The sequence below is a fragment of the Choristoneura fumiferana genome, chromosome Z, assembly GCF_025370935.1.
Source record: "Choristoneura fumiferana chromosome Z, NRCan_CFum_1, whole genome shotgun sequence".
In the NCBI taxonomy this organism is placed as follows: Eukaryota; Metazoa; Arthropoda; class Insecta; order Lepidoptera; family Tortricidae; genus Choristoneura; species Choristoneura fumiferana.
This window is the reverse complement of record NC_133472.1, coordinates 35,680,440-35,689,294: the sequence shown is the minus strand read 5'-3', so window position 1 is coordinate 35,689,294 and position 8,855 is coordinate 35,680,440.

The following is an 8,855-nucleotide window of genomic DNA, read 5'->3' as shown; positions in this document are numbered from 1 at the left end:
TGTCAGTTGTCAAATGTATGATTACAAAGGCGGTTTTAACAAGACGAGTAATAAACTGTCTGTGCTGATTTAAGTTCGTGCTTATTTTTTTTTTGTAAAGGTTTTATCCATATTTGTATTTTTAGCATAATCAACGACGAGTTGATTAGATACTTGCAATGATCAATATTCCTTGAGTTTTGACTACTGAAAAAAATCTTTATTTCCTAAGCAATTCAGTTTTTCGGAACCATGTGTCCACAAGATTAAGCGTTTGGTTAGTGCTCCGTGATAAGAGAGCTTCCCGCCGTTATCGTTTATCCCTTTTAGTCGTCATTCCAATTGTACAGTCAACAGCAGAAGTAGATTAGCAGTTGTGGTGCTCAAAATGATCTACCTACACACTCTTATTACCTTGGCAGTAGAGTCGTGTGTAGATCATTGTGAACACCGTAACTGCTCAACCACTGCTGCTTCTGATTGTACTCTCAAAGCTGCTAATAATACCTACTGTCTGGCTGGTAGGTAAACATAGTAGCTGCCGAACACTAGTTTGCAATCTGTTTAATCAGTAATTATTATTACGGTCACGTTTCCTCATTTCCAAAAGTAAGTATGTTATAAGATGCGTCATTCGGAACGTTATGCATGTGCATGCATCTACTTTTTAAATAATCTGCATATACTTGCCTTTGAGAGGCATGAAACGTTTACCTACATATTAATGCAGGTGACTGTACCTACCTAATCTGTTGTAAGGTGGGGAGAATTAAGTACAGTCACCAACACCAATAGTTGACACAATAAGCGTGCATAAATATCTGATACGACTCTATTTCTAGGGCCGGAAGGACGTGTCAGATATTTTTGCACGCTCCACTGTGATAGATATTAATGCTGGTGACTGTACCTAAACTCGTAACGTTTTAAGGTTATTTAATCTAATCCTTTATATGAGCAATTCTTGTATATGTGTATATATATGAACCTATACGAGTATCTATATAATCAGAATCTCGGAAACGGCTCCAACGATTTCGATGAAATTTGGTGTGGGGGTTTTCGAGGATGACAAATCGATCTAGCTTGGTCTTATTTCTGGGAAAACGCTTATTATCGAGTTCTAGCCCGAGCAAAGCTCGGTTGCCCAAAGCGTCATTAAGAAAACCAGCGTTGCGGCTTACCGTGGCATTAGGTACGCTAACATGGCCCTTTTTGCGTTTTTCTGCACAGTAAATTACAAGTTAAATATAAAATAAATTTAAAAAAGAAAAAAACCAGTTGAATCAAATTTCTTTCTTTATTAGCCCCACAGCGGCTACATTATGCTGATTGCAACGGTGTTATGACTCGGTCGGCAAGCTTTCCATGTCTCACCCAGTTTAAAAAACAGGCAGGCAAGTAACGCAGAATCTTCGAAATAAGTATATGAGATGTAATGGTGGATGAACGATGACAGCGCGAATTCTTTTTCTATTTTTATTATTATTATTCTTATCCATGTCACGTCACGTCATGTAATGTCAAGAATAAATGTTTTCTTTCTTTCTTTCTATATGACATTCACTTCCATTCGTCGGTGTCCTGTTTTATATCACGAGTTATATCACTTTTGATAAGTTGTTTACTTACATTTACGAAATCACTGTACGAGTACCTATTGCGATCATCAGACGGCAAGTGAATGCAACTTGGAACTTAAGTTTTACTACTATGTATACAGTAATGGCCTACATAGGTACCTAAGTAATGACCAAAACACTACTCTGTTCCGTTTGTTACATCACCAAATTGGCTATAAAAATGATTAGTGACCTTATAAACGTACCTAATACAAATTTCAAGAATGCTCGATGATGATGTTCGATGGTCTGTTCTAAAAAATGTTTGGTTCTAAAAAAATATAGAATGCAAAATTCATTCGCTCATATCTTTCTTATTTTTCAACAGATGTATTGATGATTTTTACGTTTTATTATCCAGTTTTGTATCTATAAATTTAGGAGAGAATTTGTGTTCCATGCATACTTATTCCCTACTGTAGGGTATACTCCACCATATTGTAAGTATACGGCACCAACTAATCCAATTTCGCATGAATCAAGGAAATAAACGTATTGCAAACGCGTCACGGTGATGTGCAACGATTGACCGCAGCCACTTTTAGGTGCAATATCGACGTGTAACACCAAAGTTCACTTTAAGTATTGGGAAATGCGAATGTGATGGAGATTTTATAGATTTCATTAAAATTATTTCCTTTGCTTCATCATCAGCTAGCACGCGCCTTAACTTTCCTGTTGGTTCGCTCAGTGCGCCCGTTTTCTTCTGGGGAATAAAGGGTGCTAAGCGATAGCTGATTTTTCCTAAAAAATACAAAAGTAATTTGTGAAATGATACCCACTTATCTGTGGAAATATCACTGAAGTGATAAATGTGTCGAATGTGGAGCAATAGAATATTACAGCTCTTATTGTTCTCAATATTATCATCATCAGCCGGAAGACGTCCACTCCTGAACAAAGGAGTCCACTTGCCGCTTGCATCCACAGATTGCCCACAACTCTCACGACTTGCTACTTTTATCCTGATATTTCTAGGAATCGGGATAAAATCTTGAAATCTCAACCACTAGGATTACAGGATTTGAGATGTAATTTTTGGAAATTCCCATGTGAATTTAGTACTATCCCGGAATTTCAATCCAACTGCGAAGCCGTGGGAATAGTCTAGTCATAACATAAACCTTTTTTTAGATATGCTTGAAGATAACGTCGCTACCCACAAGTCAATGTACCTATGACTTGCCTAAATATTGAAAACCAATACAAACATAGACTCCTGTGATGTGGAAAGTTACGTGATTACTTAACGCACTTTACTAGTCAATGATGGGTATAAATGTTCAACGTAAGTACCTATTATCATACACATAGATAGAGATACCTACCTACTTGCATGGAGAAGAGTGGGCATCGGAATAGGTACGATTCATTCGTTAGAAGATTTTCTATTGATAAGTCTATTGATACTCAATTTATTAACATGTATTTTTAGAACGACGTGGGCAGATAATTGTTCTGTTCTACTTATGTAAGATAGTGGAAATTACTATTATAGTTTTATTGTAATTCTACACTCGTGTAAGTCATCACTTCCGAGTGTTGCACATTTATATTTAAATAGAACCATATACCTATGTCACCACGGTTTAATATTATCATTATCACTTAGGTACCGTGGCATTATGGTAAATTCTGAACCTAGATGAGTCTGGGATTGACACTGAACAAAAGCCCTGCCATATAGGTACAGTCGGAGTAAAAAAAGGTTCGTCACCTTAAGATCTATTTTCCTTTGCTCAGTGTGAGCGATAATCTGCTTTACCAATTGAGTATGACATACTGCATCAAACTACGTCAACCTGCTAAACAAGTGCTAAACATAATCTTGTTTAAAGGTGACCATAGCAACCCTACCACTACACCTTGGCACTGACAAACACTGACAATAAAATAGAACATTATTTGATTCAAACTCTTACGACGCTGTTTATTAAAAAGGTTTGGTATTGATATCTAACTAGATATATTTTAGAGGTGTATACTATTTTGACCCTTATTATCATGTCATGTAAGTATAATTTGATATGCCCTTGTCTACTTAGTGCTTTGGTTTAAAAACGTACTAAGAGTCTATGACTGTATAAAGGAATCAATTTAATAACTGACGAACTTCGATCAAAAATTAGTACTAAATTTTTGATCGAAGCTGACGAAGGTTTTCCTACTCCCACTGTACCTACTTACTAAGTTTTTGTCTGACACATTGGTCAAGCCTACGTCACTTTCGCACACGGTAACCGCTTAGAAGGGCACAATACTTATGCAATTACCGTCAAATTATCGCTTGTTTCCGTTACTTAAACATCTTGTTACCTTAATTTCTATGTTAAGTATCCGAACGCCAACGTAAATGAGTTGAGTTAGAAATAAACAGTCGTCTTTTATGTCAATAGGCCTCTAAATGTAATAAATATGCCTTGTTATCCTAAAAAAGTTGTCGAAAGTTTTACGGCACGTTGAGCTTTGAGTGCAAAATATGCAATAAAATAAAAGTGTAATTACAAACATTCCGCTCGCGTCATATTCCGGTTTCGCAATCCGTCTTGAATGCACCGCTGACCCTGTTTAGGTAGGCATTAACACCTACGTAAAAGGCCCATGATTAGTCTAATGCCCATCACTCATAAAAGGTATGCACCAATTACGTGGTTCTGCAATCAATCACGATCTTCGAAAAGTCAGGAACCGCCGGTAGACTGGAACGGGATCCTTAAGTAGCATTACACCTATTCTGTACTGGAATTTTCCGAATACGAATGTGGAGGTAATTGCGGGACCGGTTAAGCCCGAGTTGCTTGAGTCAAAGCCGTGTTCACCGGCGTTTCCTTACTTCCTGACTCGAAACAAGTGCACTGCCCCGAGACTAAACACTTTCTATTCACATCTGTACGTCTAGTGCTCGCATTGAGAACTTGTTTGCAAAAACAAATGCTCTCTACTTACATCGTCATCTGAACAACATAATAATGTGTGTTATGACATACACTTTACCTTTTTTTTTGTGTACCGGTTTATAATGTCCGTCTTCATTCTTAAGTCGTAGGAACGTTTTTTTATTCCTATTTTGGTAACACCTACACTTTACTCTTAGTTGTTTATTTGTTTGTTCATTCATTTTGTATGTAGCGCATAAGCCGTTTAGACATTTTGATTTCGTTTGACCCACTTAAAGTTATCATTTTTAAGTATACCGACTTGATATGTCGTATTATTGTAAAATTGTTTCTAATGCAATAATAAAATACTATATGGAGGCCGGCACTGTATGGAAGAGATGTTTCCGAACTTGCGAATTTTCCGTATACCTAAGAAAAATCCTGTACTAGTTCACAAGACATCATATGTACCGCTTTTTTGCTTGACTTGGCGGGGGCACTGCCGTGCCCCCAGATATGGCCTTTTAAGTTATTTCAGCAGCCTGCTTTTAAAACACCTACCTATTCAACGACACCCCGCACTATAGGGTTAGAGAAGAAATAAACACACCCCCACTTTACATCAACGGTACCTACCCGGTAGATAACCTAAAAAAATTTTTTGACAATTTTTTTTAACATTTTGTCGGCATAGTTGCTAACATTATGTCCGTGCAAAATTATAGCTTTCTAGCACAGATAGTCTCTGAAAAAAGCCGCGGACGGACGGACAGACAGATAGACAGACAGGCATGGCGAAAGTATAAGGGATAAGTTTTTAATTGCCATTTTGACAACAGAACTCTAAAAAGTGGAAGTGTTTTTTCTTTTATCAATCAAACAAAGAATGATAAAGATGTATTTGCCGCTAAAAAGTGTTACACGGCGTGACGTCACACGGAACTTTAACTGCTTATATCACAAAATAAGTAATGTTTATACCGGGTGGGCCCTGTAACAGGAGCAAAAAATTAAAACCCAGGTTCTGCTACTCAAATGGGACTACTTTAGTTCTGCAACTTTCAAAAATTAAGTAATTTTATCATTATGTTTATTCCAAACAAATTAAATGGTATTTACAATGTACGGCATCCAATTGCCTGACATCGTCTGTCACGTAACAAAATGACTGATTTCGGTATACATTGCTTGTCCAATTAAACTTTAAACTGTAATAAAAATCATAATAGTTATTTTCAAAAGTTGTAAAACTAAATTAGCTCAAGATGAAGAGTGGAAGCTGTGGTTTAATTTTCTGTTTCTGTTACAGGGCCCACCTTGTCTATGCATATTTTTTTTGTATAATTGATAAAAGAAAAAATACATGTCCAATATTTTCTGATAATTAGACTAATTAGATTTTGTTAGGATACTAGCCTATTATACATGCAACCTTTGACGCTAGTTCGAGTTAGTCTGTTCTATACTTATTCTGTGGTTGGAAATTTGGAATTAAACTTTGTCTGAGGGCGACCTCCCGTGGTCATAAAGAGGTCACACGAGACCGGCGTAGGCGCAGGGCGCGTTATGCAACAACACGCCGGAAACGTCCTCTCAAAAAAAGTGAACGTACTCACGTAATCATAAGTTCATATAATTATTTGTGCTATAAAAACATCGCAAGCGAAAATCCCCCTTGATGTTTCGATGCGATGAACGTTTGATACCCATTATGTCAGACGGCACAGCCGGCTGTAAGAGTGAAAATCGCGTGTGGCCACGGGTCATGTACCCTGATTGTAACTCTTTTTGCAGCTTAATGATAGTTCAATGACAATGAACCGCAAATTATGCTCAGTTCGCGGGACCAGGTGCTCAAATAAATAAAATGGAAGTCATGGGAGGTATTGGAACAGTGGGGTACTTCAATCTACCTATAGTTAATAGTTTTAGTTATAAGGATAGTTTGAATAACTGTACAGTTGCAATATTTATTACCTTCTCCTCTCCTTATTTATATCGACGGTTTTGGGAAAACAGTGGAGGTTTCACCTTATCTGCCACGCTGAAGTGCTGGAGCCAAGAGTTCGTAGTTGACAATAGTGGCATTTTAACGATACCCACGGAAAGAGATGGCTTCATCCTATCCCGAAACTGGGCACTACACGGACTTAGGCGTCTTGAAGGTTCACTATTGACCCTTACTAGGTGTTTACCATCTACAAAGTCATAATTTGCATAACAATAAGCATTAAATTAATAAAACTACCTGTCCTAAACTTAAAATACTTAAATAAAATAAAATAAAACCTATAAAACTAAAACAAATTACTTAAAGAGTTAACCTACCCCTTTGGCAAGGTCCCAAATATGCTGGCAGCGTTTCCTCTTTGAATAGCCAAACTAATTGTTTGTCCGAGGAAGCTGCAGGGCTACTACGAAACTCGAAGTTCGTATCGTACCGTCCCTCTCGCTCTCGTATTAAATAGTATAAGTGTCAGAGGGACCGCACGATACGAACTTCGAGTTTCGAGTTTCGTAGTAGCCCTGCTGGCCCTTTATTACGAAATGCCGAACTTCGTATATACATATTGTCGTCCCGCTGACGTTAATATTATTTAATACAAGAGTGAGAGTTATTATTATTATTTATTAGATAGGGTGAGGTGAGGGCATCAGTCATGGACAGGAACCAATAATGGAATATTTTTTCCGCTAACCCAATATTAAGACTAATAACACTTATGTGCAGATAACTGATGATCATAACTGGTAAAGTTCATGAATAGTGAGCTATAAGGTGTTGAATCCTTGCTGTCCATTACTGGATACTACTGTGCTTAACATGCCCATGATTGGTGCCGTCACCCTACGATTATAAAATTTTGTATGCCAATGTATGGTGAATTGTGTTGATCTACACTGATTTTCTACCATGATTCGAGTAAATAAAACTTTGAACTTTGAGAGGGACGGTACGATACGAACTTCGATTTTCGTAGTAGCCTCCCAACCGCACCACGACCGTGGAGAGAGAAGACGTATTTCTTTAAACTTTTCTTACAACTAAATTGTATTAGAGTTAAATACTTTTGTGGTATCTCACATATATAATTTGGATGAATTACTTTATTTGGCTGAGGATAATCCTTGGCTAAGTAATTTTTACATAACGTTGGATAACATTAGCACTCACAAGTGATAGTGCACTCTGTAACGATGTCGTCGGACGAGTTAACGTACTGGCAGTGTTTTATGACGACAGACGATAGCCTTTTCCTTGAATTACATCACTTTGATGTTATCTGTCTCGGATTATAGCACTTCATGTGGCGTGTAAAGGTGTCTAATATCACGCTAGTGGCTTGGAATTTTCAGCTTAGGTCTATTTAGTTACAATAACGAATCTTTGTCACATAATCAACAATTCAGAATAACCAACAAAAGGTTGGAAACCCCCGACTTTGTCACTTCAAAGTCCAATATCTCAAAAAGGCTGAATTGGTTTTGACAAAACATGTCTAAGAAACCATCGCTAGAAACCCTGATTTCAAATAAAAAAAACGCATTCAAATCTGTCCACCCGTTTAAGAGCTACGGTGCCACAGACAGACACACATAGCGGTCAAACTTATAACACCGCTCTTTTTACGTCGGGGGTTAAAAATAGTACCTACTACATTGAAAATCAGCGCTGGGGTGTTTTTAACGCTTCAGCATTATGCTGAGCCAGTGTCTGATTCACAACCGCAATGACATATAACTTTGTGTTGTTTTTTTGCATCTAATAATATTGTTGTCTTGTGTTGTGAATAAATGTATTTTCTTTCTTTCTTTCTTTTCTTTAAAATGGTTACAACAGGCGACTAAATGTACATTTTGTGAAAACATATTGCTAAAGCCTTTTAACTCGCATTGTCTTCCGAACTATATACATAAAACCGTACAGACCTATCGTATCAAATTTCAAGTAAATCCTAATAGAAGTGTGAAATTTCACTTGCGAGATTTGACCTTAACAAAACCGACGTACAGCCAAGGAAACTAAATCACGTACCAGGGTGCTACTAATGTCACGTTGACATCCCATACATCTGCCAAAGAAATCATAGCGAAATTGGTTAGAAAAAGGTTCCACCCTGGTACGTGATTCAGTTTCCTTGACTGTACTTACAATCAAGTATTGGAAGTTAAATAAAAGATTGTATTAAAATTTTAGTTGCTTGTACCAAAGAATGTTTATTGTTTTATTCAATCGTGAGTTCCCTTTGCGTTTGTTCCTAAGAGCTCGTCACACTGTATATTGTATTGTAAGTTTTCTTTTTCTTTGTAATTGTTAATTTCCTCTCTTATGCAATTTTGTCTTATTTTCAGATACATTATATATATACAAGCT